The following is a 24,763-nucleotide window of genomic DNA, read 5'->3' on the forward strand; positions in this document are numbered from 1 at the left end:
GTTACTGTCTGAAAACTAGCTGCAGTATGAGGAGATACTTGAACTGGCTGACCCTGGGCAAGCTGACATGAATTCTTAAAATGGATGCTGTGTCCAAAATGGATGCTGTATAGAATTCTGATTTCCTCAGCGGGTCAGACCATTATCTGGTATGTTTTTGATTGATTTTGATGAGACAAAGGTTACTGCAGATGCAAACTGTGTAAAAGAGTATAATAGGTTAAGAAGGGTGTATGCTCCAAATTTAGGTCAATATCCTGTATTTGAAAAGCGTGTGGTTGGTCGAAAAAGAAGGTTAGAGAATATCTGTACTGAAGATGTCAAGAAGGGAAAAGAACAAGATAATGTTGCGATTGCAGGTAAAAAGAAATTGGACACTGTTGAAGAGATTGTTGGTTATCAGTTTGAAAATAGTTCTGGTGTCAACTGCTATGCTAATGTAGTGGTCAATGTTGTTTTATATCTGGAAGGTTTGCAAGCACAAATTATGCAGAATCTGGAAAAAAGATTTTGTTCTCTGTTGCATTCTGTTTATGAAAAATTGACAACAGATAGAAGTAAAATACAATCTGTTTCAGATGTTCGTAATCTTTTGGATGTGTGTTCTGGTTCTACACAATTTACACAAAATATCCAACAAGATGCTCAGGAATTTTTAATGTATATGCTTACAATTTTAGAAAATGAAGGTGTAGAAATAGAAAATATTTTTGGCCTTTCTTACAAATGGGAACATTATTGTGAAAATTGCATGTATACATGTAGCACCAATGTAGACACTGAGAGATTTCTGTATTTAACATTACCAGACTGTAAATCAGTGTCTTTCAATAAATTAGTGAAAGGTGCAATTCAAAACATGGAGTGTAGCCAATGTAAATCAGAAATGTTATCCACATTATTCTTAACAAATTATGGAAAATACATAATTTTAATGATGCAACTTTGTACAGCTGATGGAAGAAAATTGGATACTTTAATAAAGCAGTTTGTAGCAACACAAGTATCAATATCAGGAAGGACTTTTGTAGCAATTGCAATAATTTTCCATGATGGTCCTTCCACCACGTCTGGACATTACACTGCCTATCTAAAATGTGACAAAGGCTGGACACTTTGTAATGATGCCCACTTGGTTTTCAAACAACGTTTGCCTAGGGAATTACAAAATCCCTACCTAATATTTTTAAAGCCAAAGTTTTAGGAAGATAATCTCACTCTCTGAGGAATTTATTATTATAATTTAATAGGACTACCATTGGACAATTTACATAAAGAAGAAGTGCAAACATACTAGTTGGCCTCAAGAAAAGGTATATTTTTGAATTATGGACTTTTTGGTGGTCATTTTTTTGGTGATTATTTTAATGCGGCAACATTTACAGTTTTTATAAGTTAAAGTTATAAAATTTTGTAATCTGTAAGCATTTCATATATGTATGATTTGTATTTTCTGGTATTTTACTGAGAATAGTATGTTGGGTTTTTTTTAACAATCTTTCTGATTGTTTTTTTTTGCCCGCTGTTAAGTGATGAGTACCATTGAAATCACTATTTCTAGTGAAATTCAATATATTCTGAGAACAGCAAAAAAGGCAAACAAATTACTTTGTGGAATCACAGATCCAAATTTTAAAATAAGCAATTTTTAACAATTTATATTTGAATGAAAAACAGCAAAAAATGAATACCATTTTTCATTCCTATTACTGTGAAGGTAAATTTAACTAATTCTCAATATGCAGAATGGAGAGGTCTGCAAGAAGCTACAAAGTTGAAACACGTTTCTAAAAACACTCTGTTTATGTAGTTTTGAAATCTGACCATAATCAGATATCATGTGACCTGCAAAAAAGAGATTTGAGGGGTTCATAATATTTCATGTTTTTAGCTGTTGAAGGACCGCAATCATTTCAATCATTCTTCTTTGAACATCTTTGCAGACAAAACTCTGTGCTTACTTTTATACTTTTATCATTTGCGAGGAAATTTAAAAATGGAAATATGTCACTTGTTGTAACATAGTTATTGTACAAGATACTCTTTTATATTTACAAAGAGAAGAAAAGGCACTCTGTGTACTTTTTATACTCCATGTAAATACAACCTCATCATTTAGACCCCTTTGTGTTGAAAGGGTGTTCTATAAGTGTTGTTGTGCATGATTGCACTTAATACTCATAGAACAAGACACATGTCTAGATTTATCAGAAATCATAAATCTCGATATGTGTGTGAATGGTGCACCATTCTACAATTGGTGTAGGAAAGCACAACAAAGAGAATTGTTTTAATTTCTCTACATTTTTATATCTTCAATGCATGCTGAAATGTTCAGCATACATTGAAGGAGAAAAATGCATTTTCTCATTGTTTTTGTGCAGGAAGGTGTGTCTTCCTGTAGAAAAACAAATAGCACATGACACAGATATCCTTGCACTATGGTGCAAGGGTGCCTGTGTCACCATATGGCTGCAGTTTAAGCAGCCGTGCAGACAGAAGCATAGATTTGCAACATATTTATGTACATATGTTGTATCCCTGTGCTTCGGAAGTACTACAGCACACTGCAGTTAAAGAGGTTACTGTGTGATGCTGCAGCACTTCCTTATAGTTCTGCACTTATACATTCACCATACGCTACTAATGCATTCATTCAGTCAATTACGTACTACACATACATTCATCTAAACTTTCACACACTAACAAAGAAATTTAGCTCTTTTTTTAAACCAGGAAAGTTAGTTCTTACAAGAACTTTTTTTTTTCTTCTTTCTTCTTTTTTTTTTTTTTTCTTTTTGGTTTTTCTAACAATTTTGTGATTTTTTTGGTTTTCCTAAAAAAAAACAGGAGAAACCAAAGAATGAACTTCAGGGAGAACAATAGAAAAAAAAAAAAAAACTAGCAAATATGACTTTCTTGGCAGCGGCAGATCAGATCGATCGACTGCTCGCGATAGCACAAAGTCTTATTGCACTTAGTGCAGAGCACTTTTAAAAATTGAAATTGAGGACGGATGTCCAAGGTTTGGTCTGATGGATGCACTCTTGATGTGCTCGGCTGCGATGAGGTGGATGGCGCAGGAGCAGGAGTGTTTCTCATCCGTCGGCACTCTTCTTTTGCAAGATTGTTTGGATGAAGGGTCCTCATGTGCTTCATCATACTTGCCATGCCGCAAGAGTATTTCTTGTTAGGATCCCCTCTCGATAGGACTCTTTTGCAAATCTTGCATGTGACCAAGTTGGCATTGGTTTTATTCTGCCCCTCGGGAAAAGTAAAAAATGTCCATACCACTGAAGAAAAACGTTCTTTGCGTGGTAACTCCAGCAAAAATTCATCCTCAGAAGTATGAGGTGATGCAGGTGATGCCTGCTGCCCTGAAGCCATTTTTGGTTGAAAAAAGTTAGAGCTAAGTGTAAACTTACTCTAAAAAATCTTCTTCTCTCCAAAGAGGTGGTTCTCCAAAGAAGCTCAAAGAAGAATGATTGAAATGGATGGGGTCTTTCAGTAGTTAGAGCAGGAAGTGTAATGAACCAATCAAATTTCTTTTTTTGCAGGTCACATGGCATCCACGCACCGTGCGCTTACGCAGCACGCACCCAGCACGCATCCGCAAAATTGAATTAAAAAGAAATATAGGATTAGATGTCAAAATATATTAGTTTTAAGACTAGTTTAGAGTTTGTCTTCAATTAATATTCACATGAAATACATAAATATGTTTTTTTAAATGTTAAATACTTCGCGGGATCCGCGCACCCACCGCATCATAGACGCAGATGATACATCGCGGAAGCGCATAAATGTCACGTTACGTACATCGAACGTGTCGCGTATAGGCTGGGAGTCGCGTACCGGTCGCATTGAAATCACGCACTAACCACGTTCCTGACGCATACCATGCGCGGATGCTATCGCGTAGGGATCGAGAACGGTGCGCTTAGGGTGCGCGGATCCAAAAACATGGAAAAAAAATATATGAAATAAAGTTTTGCACATATAGTTAAAAAAATATTTAGAAAAATATAAAAAAATATGTTTGAAAAACCCATTAAGTTCAAATAATATTTTTTAATTTTTAAAAGTATTAATTGAAAAAATAAGTTTAAAAAATGGTGATAAAACAGTATTTAAAAAAAAATTAATTATTGAAATGACACACTGAATTTGAAAAATATAGAAATCCAATCAAAATCATTAAACATGATATCTTCAGAGATAAGTTATAGATAGGAATTAGCATTTAAAAAACCTTTGAAATTCACTGAAAAAAACATAGGTTTCATGCACGTTATAGTTAGGAATTGACATTTAAAAAACCTTTGAAATTCACTGAAAAAACCATAGGTTTCAGGCACGTTATAGTTAGGAACTGGCATTTAAAAAACCTTAGAAATTCACTGAAAAAACCATAGGTTTCAGGGGTGTTATAGTTAGCTGGACATTTCCCTCATACAAAACCCTAGGAATTCCCCTGTTATAGTTAGTTCAGCTAACTATAACTCGCGCCCCCGCAATACACTGCTGATGACGTCACATATTACATCACTCATGACATGGTCAGTGACATCACTGATGACATCACTGATGACATCTCAAATGACATCACTGATGACATCACTGATGACGTCATCCATGTGATAAATTAGTGCATCTTCTCACACCCTAATATAACCTTTGATACACCGACTAAAAATTTCAGATGGCCATTTTGACAACCATAGATACTCCAATACCAATAACAACTCACCCACTCATTGACTCTTAGGTCTACATACATCTCCACTCACTCACCTGCACAGTCACTCATACTTACAGTCACTCTGTGCATTTATACACCTATATAGACACTCACACTTCGCCAATCATCCATTGAGGTACGGACACATCTAGCCAGTCATGCAAATAATTAATCACAGTAAAATTTACTCACCTATACAGTTAAAAACACTCAAGTTCACTTACTCATAAAAATACTAACAAATTCTGTGTCTTCCTGCAGAAAACCAAACAGCACATGACACAGATATCCTTGCACTATGGCGCATGCAGCCACTCCCAAAATCACACACTCTCACATATAGATAGTTATATACTCTTACACACATATACACTGCGTTTCACATATGTAGTTACTGACACATGTACAACTGAGATATAAATTTAATCACTAACACACCCATACATACACTCACCCAACCATACAGTCCATCACAGATGCACTCTTAAAACCATGCACCCACTGAATCACCCACTCACACATCTAGTCACAGAGTCACACACACCCTACCCACACAAACACTCAGGCACCCATACAGATACTCAGACAACCAATAAATAACCCATATAGACACTCATATAGCTATTCACAAAACCATGCAGCACTTATACACCAACACACAGACACATACAGACATTCACACAGTTTAGTCACTAGTCTGCAGTAAGATACATTTAATGACTCACTTATAGAGTCAGTTACGCACCTAGAAAATCATCCATTCACACACTTGTACACCCACTTATTTTTCAACAGGCCTTTCCCTTTATATATTAAACATATTAAAACTGTTCAGAAACACATACTCAATGGATGATGTCATCAGTATTGTCATCAGTGATGTCATTTGAGATGTCACTGACCATGTCATGAGTGATGTAATATGTGACGTCATCAGCAGTGCATTGCGGGGGCGTGAGTTATAGTTAGCTGAGCTAACTATAACAGGGGAATTTCTAGGGTTTTGTATGAGGGAAATGTCCAGCTAACTATAACACCCCTGAAACCTATGTTTTTTTTTCAGTGAATATATATATATATATATATATAAACTTGAAGCATTCATGAACCTTCAGCGCAAAGCGCGTAGCAAAAATGAACGCACAAACTCTTCTTCGTCGGTGCTTAAGGTAATTCTTTATTTACTCCCTTCTGTCTGCCATTATATATATAGATATATAGAGAGAGAGAGATAGATAGATGGATAGAGAGATCGATAGATAGATAGATAGATAGATAGATAGATAGATAGATAGATAGATAGATAGATAGATAGATAGATAGATAGATAGATAGATAGATAGATAGATAGATAGATAGATAGATAGATAGATAGATAGATAGATAGATAGATAGATAGATAGATAGATAGATAGATAGATAGATAGATTGATAGATAGATAGATAGATAGATAGATAGATAGATAGATAGATAGATAGATAGATAGATAGATAGATAGATAGATAGATAGACACATTCATATATATATATATCTCACACTTGTAATCTCCAAAAAATCCGTAACAACGAAGAATGGAAACCACGCAAATCCAAGTAAGGCACAATTGTCGTTGGTTTGTTTACAGCCGAGTTTCACCAATCTGACGCGTTTCGGGCATCCGCCCTTGCTCACAGACAGTCAGTTGGATAAAATGAGCCCCTTAAATGCTATAAGGTTTTCAATTGGTTGCATTTTTTTCACTATTTTTTGCACCATGTGACTTTTAAAAAGTGAAGACACACTATTCAGAATTACATAGTCTGTTTTCCAAACATATACATTTCAAACTTCAATGTATGTAATAAATAAATAACAGGTTTAAATCCCAAAACCATAAAACATTAACCAAGTGCTCAATTTGTATCAATTGTTTTCGAACAATTATAATAAAGCATATATAGATAAACATAGTCATTTTGCATGTAATGCAATTAATCCAAAAATTTATATCATGATGGTATCCATATTAAATTGACTGTGCAAATAACGCAATAAAGTGCAAATATATCAGATTAAAATTCATTATATCAAATGTGCAAATTACGCAAATATGTAAACACAGGAAAAAATTGTGCAAATTATGCAAATTTTCAATTTTTTAGTTATTTAGATATGGATGCCTAACCATAAATGTTTTAATAAAATTTGTCTAAATGCCTAAAATACAATGTATGATATCGGAGCACAAATGTTAATATATATGGCACTTAAAATGTTTGAATTTTGAAATCTTATAAAAACAAACATTGTAATTGAATTTGCTGTTGGAATTGATTTTTAGAGTCTGGACAGACACATCACTGAATCTATGTCAAACAAGTAAAGTGAAAAAAATATTTGTGTATCCCTGAATTGTGCAATTAAGCACACACAGGGAAAAATGAAGATATAAAGTAAAAAGAAAAAAAGGGGAACAAATGGAAATTCATAATATATTTTTTATATATATATATACATATATATTTATAACTATATGTACACACACACATATATATATATTTATATTTATATATATATTACTGACTGCCGGTTTCCAGTAGGTAGTCATAGTTAGGACAAAGTTTCCATAGAAAAAGTGTTTGCTGACTTGCCTATATCTTTAGCATCAGTTGATGAATCTTCACAACATTTTCCAAATACAGTGTCATAGTAGGTCTTGTTGTGCGTGGCAGGTTTCAGGGTGATCTGTCAAGTGGAGGCCGAGGAAAAGTGGGAGTCAATCAAATTGCATTTCATATGTTAATTCCAAAAAGAGCTTTAGAAACGACTGCAGCCTGAACCGTTGGACCGAATTAAATCAAATGTTACAGGAAGGTACATTTTGGTTCATAGATCATGCTCTTAGCAATCTGGTGTTAGGTGTAAATCCGTTCTGTAGTTGTTGAGAAATGTAAGGAAATCCACATATCTTTACCTGGAATCGTGGGCAATTCACAATGATTCGTGATGAATCGCAAATGCGAGCGCCAACAGAAATGGCTGGCTGCAACTTGATAAGAGAGTTGGAGCACCATTGTACCTCATCAGAGCAGTCCCCAGTGATTTTTTTTTCCACTCTTGATATTCAAGAATTCATCATAACTGTGAGCGTGGCCCCGTGTAATGCCCAACGAAGTCGTGAATATACATCGTGCCCAATTTGGGAATATGAGTGAAAAAATAAATATGTTTATACACCCATCCTCAATTTTACTTAGGCACTCACACACCCACTCAGCCACTCCCTCAGAGATGTACGAAACCACTGGCAGACCTACTCAGACTCACGTACCCAATCAGAGACCCACTCAGATACTCATGTACCTACTCACAAATCACATTCAGACACTCATGCACACACTCACAAACCCACTTAGAGATTCACATAGCTACCCACCGACCCACTCAGAGACTTACGCACCCACTCACAGATCCACTTAGGCACTCATATACTCACTCAGAGACCCACTCGTAGTGTCATGCACTCACTCAGACACCCAAACAGACACTCGTACACTTACTCACGGACCCATTGATATCCTGATGAGGTCACTCAAAGACCCACTCAGACACTCCTACACCCACTAAGAAACCTACTAACAGATGTATGCGCCCACTCACAGACCACCTTGTGACCCATGCAACCAGTCAGACTGACTCAGATACTTATGTGCTCACTCACAGACTGACTCATACACACATGGAAGCACTCGCAATCCCACTCAGACACTCTCACATTCACTCACAGACTCACTCACAAACTCACTTAGACACTCATGCACTGACTGAAACACCCACTCAGACACTCACACACCCACTCACATACCAACTCAGACACTCATGTACCCACTCAAACACCCAGTGAAACACTTGGGCATCCACTCCCAGGTCCATTAGACATCATTGAGACACTCATACACTCTCTCACTCACCCACGGTGACACTCATGCACTCACTCACACATTCACCCTCAAGAGGGTATAGGTTACACTTAAGAAATAAAATGAAAAAGCCTTAAAAATTCACATAAAAACAAAGGTTACAGGGACGTTAAAATTAGGAAATAGAATTTTAAAAAATCTTAGGAATTCACTGAAAAAAAACAAAGGTTGCAGGACATTATAGTTAGGCTCACATTTTACTCACACAAAACCAGAGATATTTAGCAGTTATAGTTACCTGAGCTAACTATAACATATGCCCCAGCAAAGCATTATGTATGATTTCACATATTACATCACTCAGAAAATGGTCAGGGATATCACTGATGACATCTCAAATGGCATCATTGATGAGATCACCTTTTGGTGAATCCTTGTGAAATTTTCAATACTAGTATGATGCTTACTTCATTTGCTGTCTTGAAAGTTTCGTGGTGATCCATCAAATGGGGACTGAGAAAGAAGGAGGTCCCAAAATGCATTTTCCAACGTGTTAATTCCCATAAGAACTTTACACACAGCTACAGCCCAAACTGCTGAATGGAATTATATCATATTTGCAAGAAAGATAGCTTTTGGCCGGGAGAAGTGTCTTTTTCTGATTTGGTGTAAATCTGTTCAGTAATTTCAAGATATTAACTGAAATCTAAATTTCTATATAGTCAGTTTAAGTCAAGTCAACCAAGCTTTGTATGATTTCTTTCAAGATAATCATGAAAGCAGACAATATCATACATCATTATAATCAAAAACAGGGCTTTAAAACATCATATATGAAATCTATTCAGGTAATTTAAGCTGCTTTCCTGAATGCATACTTGTAGTTAAAAAATATATATTTTTTTTAATTCACATTAAAATAATTTTTCTTCATTTGATTACACTTTTCAAGAACATTGATAAAATCCACATAAAATATTCATTTTCAAAAAATTGTAGGGCAAAAATGAAGGGCGGCATTGCCTAAGGCTGAGTGGCTTTAGAATTGGTAACACCCATCTCTTTCTTTGTACAGAATGTTTTTTACAAAACAAAATAAAATCACAAGGGCACCTGTTCATAACTCTTAATCAATCATTCATTGTAAGAAAATGTATTAGTTTATGTATAGTCCCTAATCTAAATCTGGTCAATAAAAATCTGGCATATCCGCCGAGCATAATTTTAAGATAGGGCTGGATGCTATAGGTAGTTAAAATAATTTGATTTGCCAATAGTGTTGGCTTCACAATTTCTGTTGATAATCTAATCGAATCCAGTAATGTCAGGTACTTGTCCTTAAAGATCTATTCTTTTGAACAGCAGTCATTGCTCTGGGCTCATTATAAAATTCAGAGTGGCCAAGGTTATTCATAAAGTTTTTAACATATTTTTGCCACGGTATAGTTGATACCCACTCAGGCTTAAGACTATTATTTAGAATGTCCCGATTTAGAATAGTTTTTGATGATGTCCAGATCCTGTGCCATAATAGAACAGTTCTTTTTTTATACGGTCATATATGTATGGCAAACCTAATTTGGAATGACGTACATAAGAGGATGTACTACTCAAGACTGCTAATAACAAATTTTAAAACGCATTCCCCACTAGTTGTATCGGCTTTAAATCAACGTGGCTCAGACACCTGAGCTGTACATGGCTGTAGAGATGCACTTAGCCTGATCGATATGTAGTAACTCTACAGTCGGTCCTCTGCCTAGTTTTCTACCATAAATTGCTGAGGTGGCAATAGCTTTCATGAACATTAATTTCCTTACGTCAACTGCCTGAGTCCTTGTCCCCTTTTGGTCAAAAAGTCTGCCCATATAGGAAACTATTTTTGTGAATTCGACCTTTTTCTGGTCAAAATAGATGCCTCTACATTTGGTACTACCAACACCACATCTCATAATGAAAGTCTCTGACGTATTTACTCTACCCAAATCATGCTTAAACGTGGAGAAACTAGTCAGTACCCTTTGAAGTCCCACTTGAGTACGTGACATCAATACGGCATCATCCACATATAGTAGGGCGGGTATGGGCCACCTACCAATTTGTGGCAAGTCGTGACACCAGTGCTTGACCTAGTCTATTAATATAGAGTGTGAATAGAAAGGGGGCCAATACAGAACCTTGCCTTACCCCTTTCTGTATTTTAAACAAGGCTGTGTACTCTCCACCGGCCCCATACCGCACTCTTGTCTTTGTGTCACTATAAAAATTGCCTTAAAAAATGTATTATTGGAGGTTCCACACCTAAATCCTCCAAGATCCTTCAAAACATATCATGCATTTCACAGTCAAAAGCTGCTGTGAGGTCTACAAATGGTAAATACAGCCTGCCTTGCTTTGCCAGCGTATACTTCCCCACAATGATATTCAGATTTAAACTCTGCTCGACTGTACCTCGACCCTCACGGAAGCCAAATTGTAATTCAGAGAGTATTCTATTATCTTTGGCCCAATCCTTTAGTCTATTAAGTATAATTCGCCCTGCTACATTAACCATGGAGTCTAATAATGATATGGGCCGATACCAGCCAGGATCTTGGCGGTCACCTTTTTTAAAAATTGGAACCAAGATTGATCTGACCAGCTCTCTATAAAACGAAAAGAACAGCATGCTGTTATTTCTTGGGTTAAAAGCGGGCCCAATAGCAGCAGATTAGATTTGTAAGGTTATATGGGGACCCCGTCGGGCTCAGGAGCTTTCCCACCTATACTTGCCAAATTAGCACAGTTAACTTCTTCCTGGTTAAACTGGAGATCAATAGGACAATTGGCAGGTAACGATAATGTGTCATGAGGCGATTGACTTCCCATAGATTTTTCTTGTGTGATACATGCATACATAGTAGAATAATGTTCCACCCATTGCTCTTCTGCTATTGCTATCTCAATAGAGGGAACGTCCCGAGTGACCAGGAAGGAGGCTTTGAATGCCTTCCAAAATACAGAACTATCTCTTGTTAAAGAAGCTTCATACAAGGCAGACCATGCTTCTTCTCTCCGCGTTTGTTTGCGCGCTTTAAGTGCACGCTTATATGCCCCCTAGCCATTCTGATATCATGGATATTTCTAGATGATTTGTGTATCTCATGTTTCAATCTAGAATATGCCTTGGTGCATTTGGAATTGAACCACCCTTGATATCTTCCACGCAATGTGTTATTCTGCACAAATAGCGCCTCTTTCATAACTCCAGACATTTATTGGAAGGAATTTAGAACATCATCATGGAGGGTTGTTTCATCAAGGCAAGCTATGAAAGCAGATTCATATTTGGTCACTAATTTCTTTGTGATTTCCAGCACAGGGTATAGCCATTTACTGTACTTAAAGCTGTATGTGCTGTGCCGCATAGGGAAATTTGACCTTAGTGTTTAACTGTTTATTTAATAATGTGAAATGAAACACTTAATGGAAAATGGTCGCTCAGTGCATTTTTATGAGTTGTAAAAGATTTAACTCTTGTTGAATGTCTATTTGACATCAGTATATAATCTATGATCAAATAGCACCCTTTTCCATTAAAAGTCTGCCTGAGGGGGACAGGCGGTGTGCATAACACATTGGCAAACCCTAAATCTGACCCAACCATTACTTCAATTAGGAGTTTCCCATAGTTTGTATGTGGGAAATGTGTGTAATTGTTCCCATCCTCAGACGTGAACCTGCACACTTTCACCCCATTTTTTGTACATGAAACAGAGTTAAAGTCCCCACCCCATATTATAAACACATATTTTGCACTGTCACTGAATACATTTTAAATCATTATCTAATTTTCTCATTACCCCCCCTGATCTGTTCAGGAGGCACATTGTTGTAAAAATGTATCAAGGCAATACAATGCAACCTGTCAATACGAAATACGATTAATTGATAATATATTTCTGCATTTTTCAGTTCAATTTTTCTCAAATTCACTTGGTTTGACACATATGTAGATAGCCCACCCTTAGACCTCCCACGTTCCACTGATATAGCTGCAGTATGTAAAGTCTTATAGAGATTGATGTGCACAATATCCTCTGTCCAGGTTTCTTGGAAACACATTATCTTAAATTTCTGTATGAAATCTATCCATAGCGGGTTAGCAAGCTTTGGGCATATGCCTGCAATATTCCAAAATAATAGATGACAAAGATCTGGATTGTTACTGCATATTGTGTTTGCATCATTCGCTTTAACAGAGGATGCTGAAGAGATAGAGAGTATTACAGGGTTTAAATACTTAACTTGGGTGGCTATAGTACCCTCAGTGGAGTGTGGTGTGCCACCGACTGGATAAGTCTAAGGTGGAGAACGTTTTGAAAGGTCTAACCTATTTAATCTATCAGGAATTGGCCCGAGATTAAATCTACATGTTTTTGACTCTATTATTGTAATTTGACTACGTTCCTCAGTTCGCGTAATATGTGGGTCTATTATTTTTAGTCAGTCTACCTCCTCTAGTGTTTGAAGACTGTCAAATTGGTTACTAACTTGAACGTTATATTTATAGTGTGCAATTTCCAAGTAGTTCCTGCTAGTGGGCCTTATATTTTGATCCTTCGGCAGTTGGTAAAAGTAGCCTAAAGGTATTATATTAATGCCCTGAATCATAATGAAATGAATCCCTGCTCTCCTCAGAATACTTTGTACTAAATGTGGGGTTTTGAATGTTAGGACCACACAATCACCTGGAAGGGTTTTATGAGCTTTACCAATCGAGCTAACTCTTCTAGCCATCTTAAATTCAGCAAAAAGTGCTTCAGTTAGCCCTGTTTTTGTGCCTAACCAGAATAGGGATTTGTTCCTCAAGGCATCCCAGGATTCGAGTGCTTGAGCAAGAAGTTTTGGGACATTTGCCAAAATTATCACATACGGAGTGGTTTCTGGTGGTAAGTCCATCCAAACCAGCTCTGGCTGTTGCCTAATTTGGATTTGGGACATGGTAGAATAGATGTTACTTGTTTGAGTGGGTAAAGGAGCCGGGGAATTTATTCCTTTCGCCAGGTTTACTCTATCAGTGTCTACAAAAGAAGGATCGAGTGAGGTCCTTATAGGTCCTGTTAATGGTTTGGGTCCCATCTTTGCTGGATAATCCCTGCAGAATTCAAATCTACTGAAGATACTGGTTCTGAGGATTGATAGGAAGGTATCCCCTTGCCCACATTTTCCGACCTACCGGCATTGTCCCCTGCTGTGTTATTGTTGATATAATGCATGATATTTTCTAGATGTTTACATAGGGTCTCCTCGATTGAGGTTACTGTGTCAGTTAATTTGACTAGGGCGTTTTTTAGGTACTTATCTATCTCATCCAACTTTGTGGTTAGTTTTCTCATATTGTTCTTTGTGTTATAAGGCTGGGTGCTTACAAGTGATCTTCCACAAGGGCCTGCCTCGGATGGAGCTACTGATATACCCCGCTTAAGTAACTTATTGTGTGCCTTTTGTAAGTGGTTATAATTTCTGTGTTGGTGACCTCATTTACTTTAACCGCTGTACACGGATTTCTGGGGCATTTCGATGGGGGTTGGGTATCACTTTCCTGATTGCTAAATAGTATATGGTCAGATACATTTTGGACACAACCATTGAAGCACTGTTGGACTTTTATTGTCACTGGTGGACAAGCATGAGCATTTTTGCCTGTTTTGGGGCCATTACTCGATGTCACCTCTGCTCCCAGATTTTCAGAATTCAAAGTCTCTTCCACTTACAATATCTGTTTTTCAGTTGTCCCCATTGCCCCTGTTAGATAAGTGTCAAACTTAGGCCAGCTGCAGTTTTAGATGTTGACGTAGTTTTCTTGATCTCTGCCTTTCTTTTCCCCATTGTTTGCGTTGTTTGAGGCACCCAGTGTTATTGGAAAAAAACCCAACCACTTAAAATCCGGATTGAAAATCAAACCCTGGGGAGCATTTGTAACAGGTATACTTGTACTAAGTTCCTTATAATATGAACTCTCCAAGACTGAAGGGCGGGACACCGAAGAATGCAGAAAAACCAAGAGAGGGGGACCAGCCCAGCCTATGTCAGTTTATGACGGGCTAAGACAGGCTCGGTCTTCACCCGGGTTGAGCCGACCGCTGTTTTAAGGCGCTCCTGCAGCGTCAGGCAACGTGTCCCCAGGGATCCACAATAAAGTGCTGGTGCTGGTTCTGGTACTGGTGCCAGTACTGGCTGCTAAGGGCTCCCCTATGTATATAGGGACCTGGAACCTTCGCAACCTCCACATGCATGTGATTGGTTGGTTGCAACCTGTCTAGAAAGCTATGCCTGAAATTTTGTACACCAGGACTGTGCCATGAGGAATATAATTATCATTGAAAAGTGTATAAAGGATCATGATGGATGTACCCTGACCCATGGGTGCATTGGAGGGAATTGTGAAGGACCACTTATGAGTTAGAAAATGCAGTAAACCTGTTTTTTTCCATGTGTAGGAAGCTGTGACTTTGTAGAAGCACTCAGTGCAGCCCGCGTGTAAGGTGACAGGGGAGTCATGAACCTTGATAACAAAATATGCAGACATTCAGTCACAGTGTAATGTATAAACTCAGAGACCCACACAAAGTCACACAGGTAGTCAGAGACCCACTCAGAGATCTATGCCCTGGCTAAGATACCTACTCACACAATCAAGTATCCACTGACTCATACAGAGAGATAGTCATGCATCTACCCACAGACCCACTCAGTGACTCACTCTCAAACCTATACAGACACTGACTACCCACTCACAGACCTACTCAGAGACGTATGCACCTACTCAGAAACCCATTCAGAGACTCATGCATCCACTCGCAGACCCACTCAGATAAATGTCTACTCACTCACAGACCCACTCAGAGATATACGTACCCACTCATAGACGCACTCAGACATTCCTGCACCCATTCACACACCCAGAGACTCATGCACCCACTCACAGACTCACTCACACATTTATGCACCCACTCACAGATCCACTCAGAGAGTCATGCACTCACTCACAGACCCATTCAGAGATTTATGTATCCACTCACAGACTCACTCAGAGACTTATGCAACTCAGAGACCTACTGAGACAACCATTCTGCAACTCACAAACCCACTCAGACACTCATGCATCCAGTTATAGATCCACTTAAACTCAAACCCACTCAGACACTCAAATACCCACTCACAAATTCACTTAGACAGTGGCGTCGACAGCAAGATGGCTGCGTAGGACATCTTTCTCGGAGCTCCGTCCCAATGCGGTAGGATCTGTTATCATCCTGCTGTGTTTTTGAAGCACTGACCTCATCCCACACATCGAAGTGTTCTCCAGTTCAAGAATCACGCACCAGGGTACAGTAGATCAGGTGTACAGACACCAAAAGCTGGGTGACTCCACAACGAGGCCTTTAGGATTTTCAGGCTGGTGGTCTCATGACAGGAGGTACAGACCCAGGGCACTGCTATAAAAACAGAGGCTGTGCGAGTGGTGATGCAGCGGCGGCCTGGTCCCGCTCATGCCGGTAAGAGTTCAGCACCGGCAGGGCCCTCCCATGGGAAAATTTAGTCCAGGGGGCACGGCAGACAGCACGGATGCCTGGGTCTCTGAATATAGCCGGCTGAGGACCACACCGGATCAGGTGGAGAGGCCCCTGGACGTGGGTTATCCTTGAAGGGTCTTACCCTCATAGCTCATGCCTGTTGAGCCGCAAATGTGGGGTATGGCAATAAAGGAACAGATGATCCTCGGAGTGCAGCAGGCCTTTAGCAGAGGGGCAGATATCCACTGGAACACACCTGCTTCACCTTGGGAACCTGAAGGGAAATGACGATTCTCCAATTATCATACAGAGAGAATCTTGATTTCATTAAAGACAACGGAGGCTGACATTATGCAATAACTTTTATTGCGCCGCTCAAGATGCAGCCCTTTAAAGTGTAACAAAATACATCATAGTAAGAACATTCCAAACAAGGCAACAGAGTCCCATGGTAACCGCAAGACTTCCTCTTAGAGCTGCGAAGAAAAGGTAACTGTAGCTTAAATTTCTTCCATGAAGAACAAATGATTATAATGAAGCAGAATCTGAAAGAAAAAAGCAAACGGGGTAGTACTGACCATAAGAGGTGACAAAGTTCACATTAAAAAGGTACATTACATCAAGTGAAATAAAGAATCTCAAATACAACATTAATAAAACAACCACCTGGGAGTGGTGGGAGGGATAATGTCAGCCTATTAAGAGTTCTATGTCAACTGGGGTACCTTTCAAGGCGGACTCCTCTACTAAGTCCATGATTCTGGCAAGAGGGCCCAACATGTCCAAAAGCTTGTCCTGACACTGTTTCAGACAGCGTTCAAGGCCCTTACGAGGGTCTCTTCCTGTTTTGAAGAGGAAGGTTAGTAATTCTGGGTCCAAATTAGGGGTCATGCCTGCCTTGTTATCTAAAAAGGGTCTAAGGCATTCGGACCTCAACAGATTACGTGAGTCCCTTTTGAGTGACTTCCTTATCCAGAATTTAATAAAGTTGGCCACGTGGTCAAGAGGCCACCAGTCAGAGCCTCTAGGGTGAGAAATTTTTGATGGATTAAACATCTCCATCCCAGCAGGATCCTTAAAGGAACCTGAGGCTGTGGGTTGATTAGAATCCTCATCAAGGAGGTCGTCCAACTTCTCTGAGGGGTCAAAGACATATTCGTCAGGCTCGTCGATATCATCATTTTGTGAAAAATAATCATCATCATCAAAAGAGATGACGTCTTTTGTGCCGTGAAGGACACCATGTCTATTTGTGCCGCGAGGGACACCTGAACCTTTTTCGCCAAGAAGGCAGCTCAATCTACTTGTGCCGCTCGGGACACCCTGATCATTTGTAGCGCAAGGGCTACCAATAACTATTATATGATCGCTTGATACGCGAACTTTCTCCTTATTTTCTAGGTGTTTTGTCTTTTTCAACACCTTACCATCCTTTCTAGGAGGGGGCTCCTCATCACTTGAAGAAAGGGAGTCATCCTCAGGAATATTCCTCTTTCTTTTAGTCAGTGCCGCTTCAACTGCTTCCTTTAAAGACGACTTAAACTGTTTATCGAAGAGACTCATTAATGAGCTCTCAGTAAGGCTTTGTACATTGTTAGACATGTCAATGTCATTAGTCTCAGTCATTCTCCCCTTATTGTTGGTTATTATAAGCTTTAAATCCAAATAAAAGCTTCTTTTAAAAATAAATAAATAAGTAAGCTCAAGTAGAGACGAGCTACACTTTCCCCGAAATACTTAAATGAGTAAAAAACCCGATGTTTTATAGAAAAGGATTTCGCCGAGAGAGAAAGGCTCTTGTCGTTAGCTTCGCGCTGTGCGTTGTCATAGAAACCCACAGCGCGAGCACAAACGAGCTCTTCTTCCTTCAAGCCAAATTTTATGCCTTGTGGGTCACCCACAAAATGCGTGAGGGATGTGACCGCTCATTTTTGCGAGCGGGTCACAATCCCTAACGCGGAAGTAGATCGCGCAAAAGATGATTCATTGCGCGCTACAGAGGAACGTTGGCGGCACGAGGAGTTTCTTTCTAAAAGTAAATATGTCTACATCTCTTACGTTATTTCTTTGAGGGAGAGAGTGTATAATAAATGATGCGGTGTCAACCCGCTTGAGACCCGTTTCAGTCTCAAATCGATTCAGATTTTAAAGCTTATAATTTCGAAGCGGTGCCAGTTCGCTTCAGGGTTTTCTGAAAGTTTGGCTAGGCATCTCAAACCATGTAATCTAAAAGCCTAAAACTTTGATAAAAAAAAACGAAGAATAAGCCCCAACCATAAATTGAAAGGGTTTTGAAAGGAAATAAACTTACCTGGTAGGGTAAAGTAAGTAAAACCTTATGGGTATAAGACCCACTCAGAGATATACGTACCCACTCATAGACGCACTCAGACATTCCTGCACCCATTCACACACCCAGAGACTCATGCACCCACTCACAGACTCACTCACACATTTATGCACCCACTCACAGATCCACTCAGAGAGTCATGCACTCACTCACAGACCCATTCAGAGATTTATGTATCCACTCACAGACTCACTCAGAGACTTATGCAACTCAGAGACCCACTGAGACAACCATTCTGCAACTCACAAACCCACTCAGACACTCATGCATCCAGTTATAGATCCACTTAAACTCAAACCCACTCAGACACTCAAATACCCACTCACAAATTCACTTAGACAGTGGCGTCGACAGCAATATGGCTGCGTAGGACATCTTTCTCGGAGCTCCGTCCCAATGCGGTAGGATCTGTTATCATCCTGCTGTGTTTTTGAAGCACTGACCTCATCCCACACATCGAAGTGTTCTCCGGTTCAAGAATCATGCACCAGGGTACAGTAGATCAGGTGTACAGACACCAAAAGCTGGGTGACTCCACAACGAGGCCTTTAGGATTTTCAGGCTGGTGGTCTCATGACAGGAGGTACAGACCCAGGGCACTGCTATAAAAACAGAGGCTGTGCGAGTGGTGATGCAGCGGCGGCCTGGTCCCGCTCATGCCGGTAAGAGTTCAGCACCGGCAGGGCCCTCCCATGGGAAAATTTAGTCCAGGGGGCACGGGAGACAGCACGGATGCCTGGGTCTCTGAATATAGCCGGCTGAGGACCACACCGGTACAGGTGGAGAGGCCCCTGGACGTGGGTTATCCTTGAAGGGTCTTACCCTCATAGCTCATGCCTGTTGTGTCGCAAATGTGGGGTATGGCAATAAAGGAACAGATGATCCTCGGAGTGCAGCAGGCCTTTAGCAGAGGGGCAGATATCCACTGGAACACACCTGCTTCACCTTCGGAACCTGAAGAGAAATGACGATTCTCCAATTATCATACAGAGAGAATCTTGATTTCATTAAAGACAACGGAGGCTGACATTATGCAATAACTTTTATTGTGCCGCTCAAGATGCAACCCTTTAAAGTGTAATAAAATACATCATAGTAAGAACATTCCAAACAAGGCAACAGAGTCCCATGGTAACCTCAAGACTTCCTCTTAGAGCTGCAAAGAAAAGGTAACTGTAGCTTAAATTTCTTCCATGAAGAACAAATGATTATAATGAAGCAGAATCTGAAAGAAAAAAGCAAACGGGGTAGTACTGACCATAAGAGGTGACAAAGTTCACATTAAAAAGGTACATTACATCAAGTGAAATAAATAATCTCAAATACAACATTAATAAAACAACCACCTGGGAGTGGTGGGAGGGATAATGTCAGCCTTTTAAGAGTTCTATGTCAACTGGGGTACCTTTCAAGGCGGACTCCTCTGCTAAGTCCATGATTCTGGCAAGAGGGCCCAACGTGTCCAAAAGCTTGTCTTGACACTGTTTCAGACAGCGTTCAAGGCCCTTGCGAGGGTCTCTTCCTGTTTTGAAGAGGAAGGTTAGTAATTCTGGGTCCAAATTAGGGGTCATGCCTGCCTTGTTATCTAAAAAGGGTCTAGGGCATTCGGACCTCAACAGATTACGTGAGTCCCTTTCGAGTGGCTTCCTTATCCAGAATTTAATAAAGTTGGCCACGTGGTCAAGAGACCACCAGTCAGAGCCTCTAGGGTGAGAAATTTTTGATGGATTAAACATCTCCATCCCAGCAGGATCCTTAAAGGAACCTGAGGCTGTGGGTTGATTAGAATCCTCATCAAGGAGGTCGTCCAACTTCTCTGAGGGGTCAAAGACATATTCGTCAGGCTCGTCGATATCATCATTTTGTGAAAAATAATCATCATCATCAAAAGAGATGACGTCTTTTGTGCCGTGAAGGACACCATGTCTATTTGTGCCGCGAGGGACACCTGAACCTTTTGCGCCAAGAAGGCAGCTCAATCTACTTGTGCCGCTCGGGACACCCTGATCTTTTGTAGCACAAGGGCTACCAATAACTATTATATGATCGCTTGATACGCGAACTTTCTCCTTATTTTCTAGGTGTTTTGTCTTTTTCAACACCTTACCATCCTTTCTAGGAGGGGGCTCCGCATCACTTGAAGAAAGGGACTCATCCTCAGGAATATTCCTCTTTCTTTTAGTCAGTGCCGATTCAACTGCTTCCTTTAAAGACGACTTAAACTGTTTATCGAAGAGACTCATTAATGAGCTCTCAGTAAGGCTTTGTACATTGTTAGACATGTCAATGTCATTAGTCTCAGTCATTCTCCCCTTATTGTTGGTTATTATAAGCTTAAAATCCAAATAAAAGCTTCTTTTAAAAATAAATAAATAAGTAAGCTCAAGTAGAGACGAGCTACACTTTCCCCGAAATACTTAAATGAGTAAAAAACCCTGATGTTTAATAGAAAAGGAGTTCGCCGAGAGAGAAAGGCTCTTGTCGTTAGCTTCGCGCTGTGCATTGTCATAGAAACCCACAGCGCGAGCACAAACAAGCTCTTCTTCCTTCAAGCCAAATTTTATGCCTTGTGGGTCACCCACGAAACGCGTGAGGGATGTGACCGCTCATTTTTGCAAGCGGGTCACAATCCCTAACGCGGAAGTAGATCTCGCAAAAGATGATTCATTGCGCGCTACAGAGGAACGTTGGCGGCACGAGGAGTTTCTTTCTAAAAGTAAATATCTCTACATCTCTTACGTTATTTCTTTGAGGGAGAGAGTGTATAATAAATGATGCGGTGTTAACCCGCTTGAGACCCGTTTCAGTCTCAAATCGATTCAGATTTTAAAGCTTATTATTTCGAAGCAGTGCCAGTTCGCTTCAGGGTTTTCTGAAAGTTTAGCTAGGCATCTCAAACCATGTAATCTAAAAGCCTAAAACGTTGATAAAAAATCGAAGAATAAGCCCCAACCATAAATTGGAAGGGTTTTGAAAGGAAATGAACTTACCTGGTAGGGTAAAGTAAGTAAAACCTTATGGGTATAAAGATACTTACCTTGAACTAAGGTAAGAAAAAAGGTTAAAATATCTGAATAAACAGTCCTATTACAATCATAAAATGAAATATGTAAGAATAAAGTTAAAATATCTGAATACACAGTCGTTTTACAACCATAAAATGGGAGAGTAAGAAAGATATACTTAACTGTCCTGAGCAGCGAATAAAAGAGGAAGTCTTGCGGTTACCATGGGACTCTGTTGCCTTGTTTGGAATGTTCTTACTATGATGTATTTTGTTACACTTTAAAGGGCTGCATCTTGAGCGGTGCAATAAAAGTTATTGCATAATGTAGCCTCCGGTCTTGTAATGAAATCGATACCCAGGCCTTGAATAGTCTGTCAGCAGGGGTACGAGAGCCATTGCTCTGGAGGGTGGGTCCACCCAGCCTCTGTGATCCTGGTGGTTGAGAAACATATTGTAAGGTCCAGCTGGGAGAGTCATTACCTGCTGGGCAAAGACGGGGTCCCGGGAGGGGCTACCTTCGGCGTTTATACTTGTTGGCCCACAGAGGCCACAGACAATGGGAGATGTAACAACAGGCCCCCAGCGCAGGTGGCTGTTCCCTGGAGATGATGATTAACAGGGATGTCCCTTGCCTTTTCAGCCAGTTCAGCAGAGTGGTAGAGACTTGGCTGTTGGAAGGTGCGTGCCGCCTGGATCAGTGATACCACCAATGGCTGTGGTTAAGGATGTTCGGGGCCCGGGAAGAGTTTGTGAATGGAACACTTTGGGGAGGTTGACCAGCCCCGGTGCAGTGCACTGTCATTGCTAAACATGGGTCAAGATAAAGGCACCATAGCGCAATCTAGTAAAATATAAAATTATGCGCAGCCTCTCATCCATGGCCCTAAAAAAAGAAAAGAACCCAGCCGAGTTAGAGTCAGCACTACATGCGGACTCTGGTTGCTTGAATGAGCGGCGGGAGACACAGGAGGAGCTGTTGGCAGTGATATGTAGGCTTGAAAAATGCCATTATACTGCATATCAACAGCGGCTACACTCGGAGGGTGATCATTCTGGGGTGCTAATTGCCAGATTGATCAGTAATGAGAAACCAGTGGCCACCATCATCCAGATGAAGTCCACTAACGGGAGTTTGGTGTTTAGCCTGGAAAAACTCTTAGACACCCTAGCTGATCATTTGGCCGGAGTATACACGGGGTGCCCTAAGCCCACTCTGGAAGGAGTGGGGGAATTCCTCACTACACTGAATTTACCCCAGTTAGAAAGAGAAGTTAGTCAATTATTGGAGGACCCGATCTCAAAAGAGGAAGTATTGGAGAGTTTAAAGTCCCTGAAGTCTGCGAAAAGCCCGGGAGGTGATGGCCCACCTGCTGATTTCTACAAGTAATTTGCGCCCCTGATGGTGGATCGCCTTCTGGAGGTATATCATGAGGCATTACGGAACCATACCCTCCCTTCCTCCAGGAATGAAACACAGGTAGTTATGATTCCCAAGGTGGAAAGGGATACTCAGCTGCTGGGGTCATACAGGCCTATTTCTTTGTTGAATATAGACATAAAAGTCCTTAGTGGGATCATGGCGACTCGATTGCAGCCACATATGCAACATTTTATACATCCCGAACAAGCAGGATTCATCCTCAAACGCAGCACAGCCTATAACTTGTAGCAGCTCACCCACGTGTGGCATTCATCCCTCACATGACAGGAAGAATGTGCCCTAGCACTATTAGATATCGAACAAGCGTTCGACTCGGTTGGATGGATGTACCTTTGGAAGGTTCTATGTGCAATGGGCGTGGGACCACAATTCATGAAGTGGGTGCAGTTATTATACTTGGGCCCTGGGCTAGGATCAGAGTCAGGAGGCTAGTATCACAAGCTTTTTGATTGCAATGCAGCACTAGACAGGGTGCCCCTGTTGCCACTTCTTTTTGCTATGGCAATGGAACCCCTAGCGGTAAGCCTGCGAGCGGAGATGACGGCCTTTGAGAGCACGCTGGGGGAGACTACTTATGATGTGTCCATGTATGCGGACGACACATTGGTGTACCTCCGTAACCCGGTTCGGGCGATACCAATGATCCTCGGTGTTCTTGTAAGATTTGGACGCATGTCGGGACTGCGGATTAACTCAGGGAAGTCAAAAATAATTCCGATGGCTAGAGTGGCTTTGGTTACGGATGAGGGATAGCCGGATGTGGGACTCCCATGGGCACATTCCGCACCGCAATACCTAGGAGTTGGACTAGCGGTTAAGGCTGAGCAATATCTAGTGCTAAACATAGGGAAAATCATTGAGGAGCTGAGTGGTTCGGTTCACTTTTGGTGTGAGCTTCCTCTGTCCCTTATGGGTAGAATAGCCCTGTCTTAAATGGTTGTCTTACTCAGATGCCTCTATGCAATACAGCACTCTTTTTTTAAGATCCCCTGACACTTTTTTCTAACTGACTTACTGTGGGGGCCTAAGTGTCGATGGGTAAGCCTGGCCACCCTTCAGAGAACCTGGAAGACTGGGGGACTGGAAGTTTTAAGTTTGGAATTTTATTATGCGGCTTCGCAGATACAGCACACAGTACATTGGCTAGATGACGATGAGAACTGGGAGAAGGCCGTGCGGGCGGGGACCTTTGGGAGTGTAACACTTCCTGAATTATTAATGATGAAAGCACAGATTCCACCAATGAGTCCATATATCGTTCGGCATGTGGCGGAGATCTGGGAGCTTGTTGTCCGGAGGGTGCTTAAAAGGGCCCTCTAAGCCCTGGGCATGCCCTGTGGGTGGTCCGACCCTTTAACCAGATATCTGCTTCCATGTCTGTGCACAGGAGGAGGGATGCCTCACCATGGGGGACTTATATATCAATAAACACAACTAAGAAGTTATGGCAGTAGGGGAACCATGCGCAAGACAGTGAAATCCGTCTCTCAATTCAAATTAGCAAAAACAAAAGTGCTCAAGGTTAATATACAACCACTGCCAATAGTTGTAAAACAGATAGACAAAGTCCACCCTAAATTCAAATTAACAATTAGAAACCTGAGCAACAATTGTAAGCGTAAGAGTTCATATAGATTCACAACTCTCCAATAGGTTACATTTCTTTCTTTTCTTTTAATATTCCATATTCATAGCATCTTCAGTAATTACAATTCTTGTTGGATGCTCTTCAAACCACAGGGTACCCACAAGATTGCCAACACG

The sequence above is a fragment of the Triturus cristatus genome, chromosome 10 (genome assembly GCF_964204655.1).
Source record: "Triturus cristatus chromosome 10, aTriCri1.1, whole genome shotgun sequence".
Classification (NCBI taxonomy): Eukaryota; Metazoa; Chordata; class Amphibia; order Caudata; family Salamandridae; genus Triturus; species Triturus cristatus.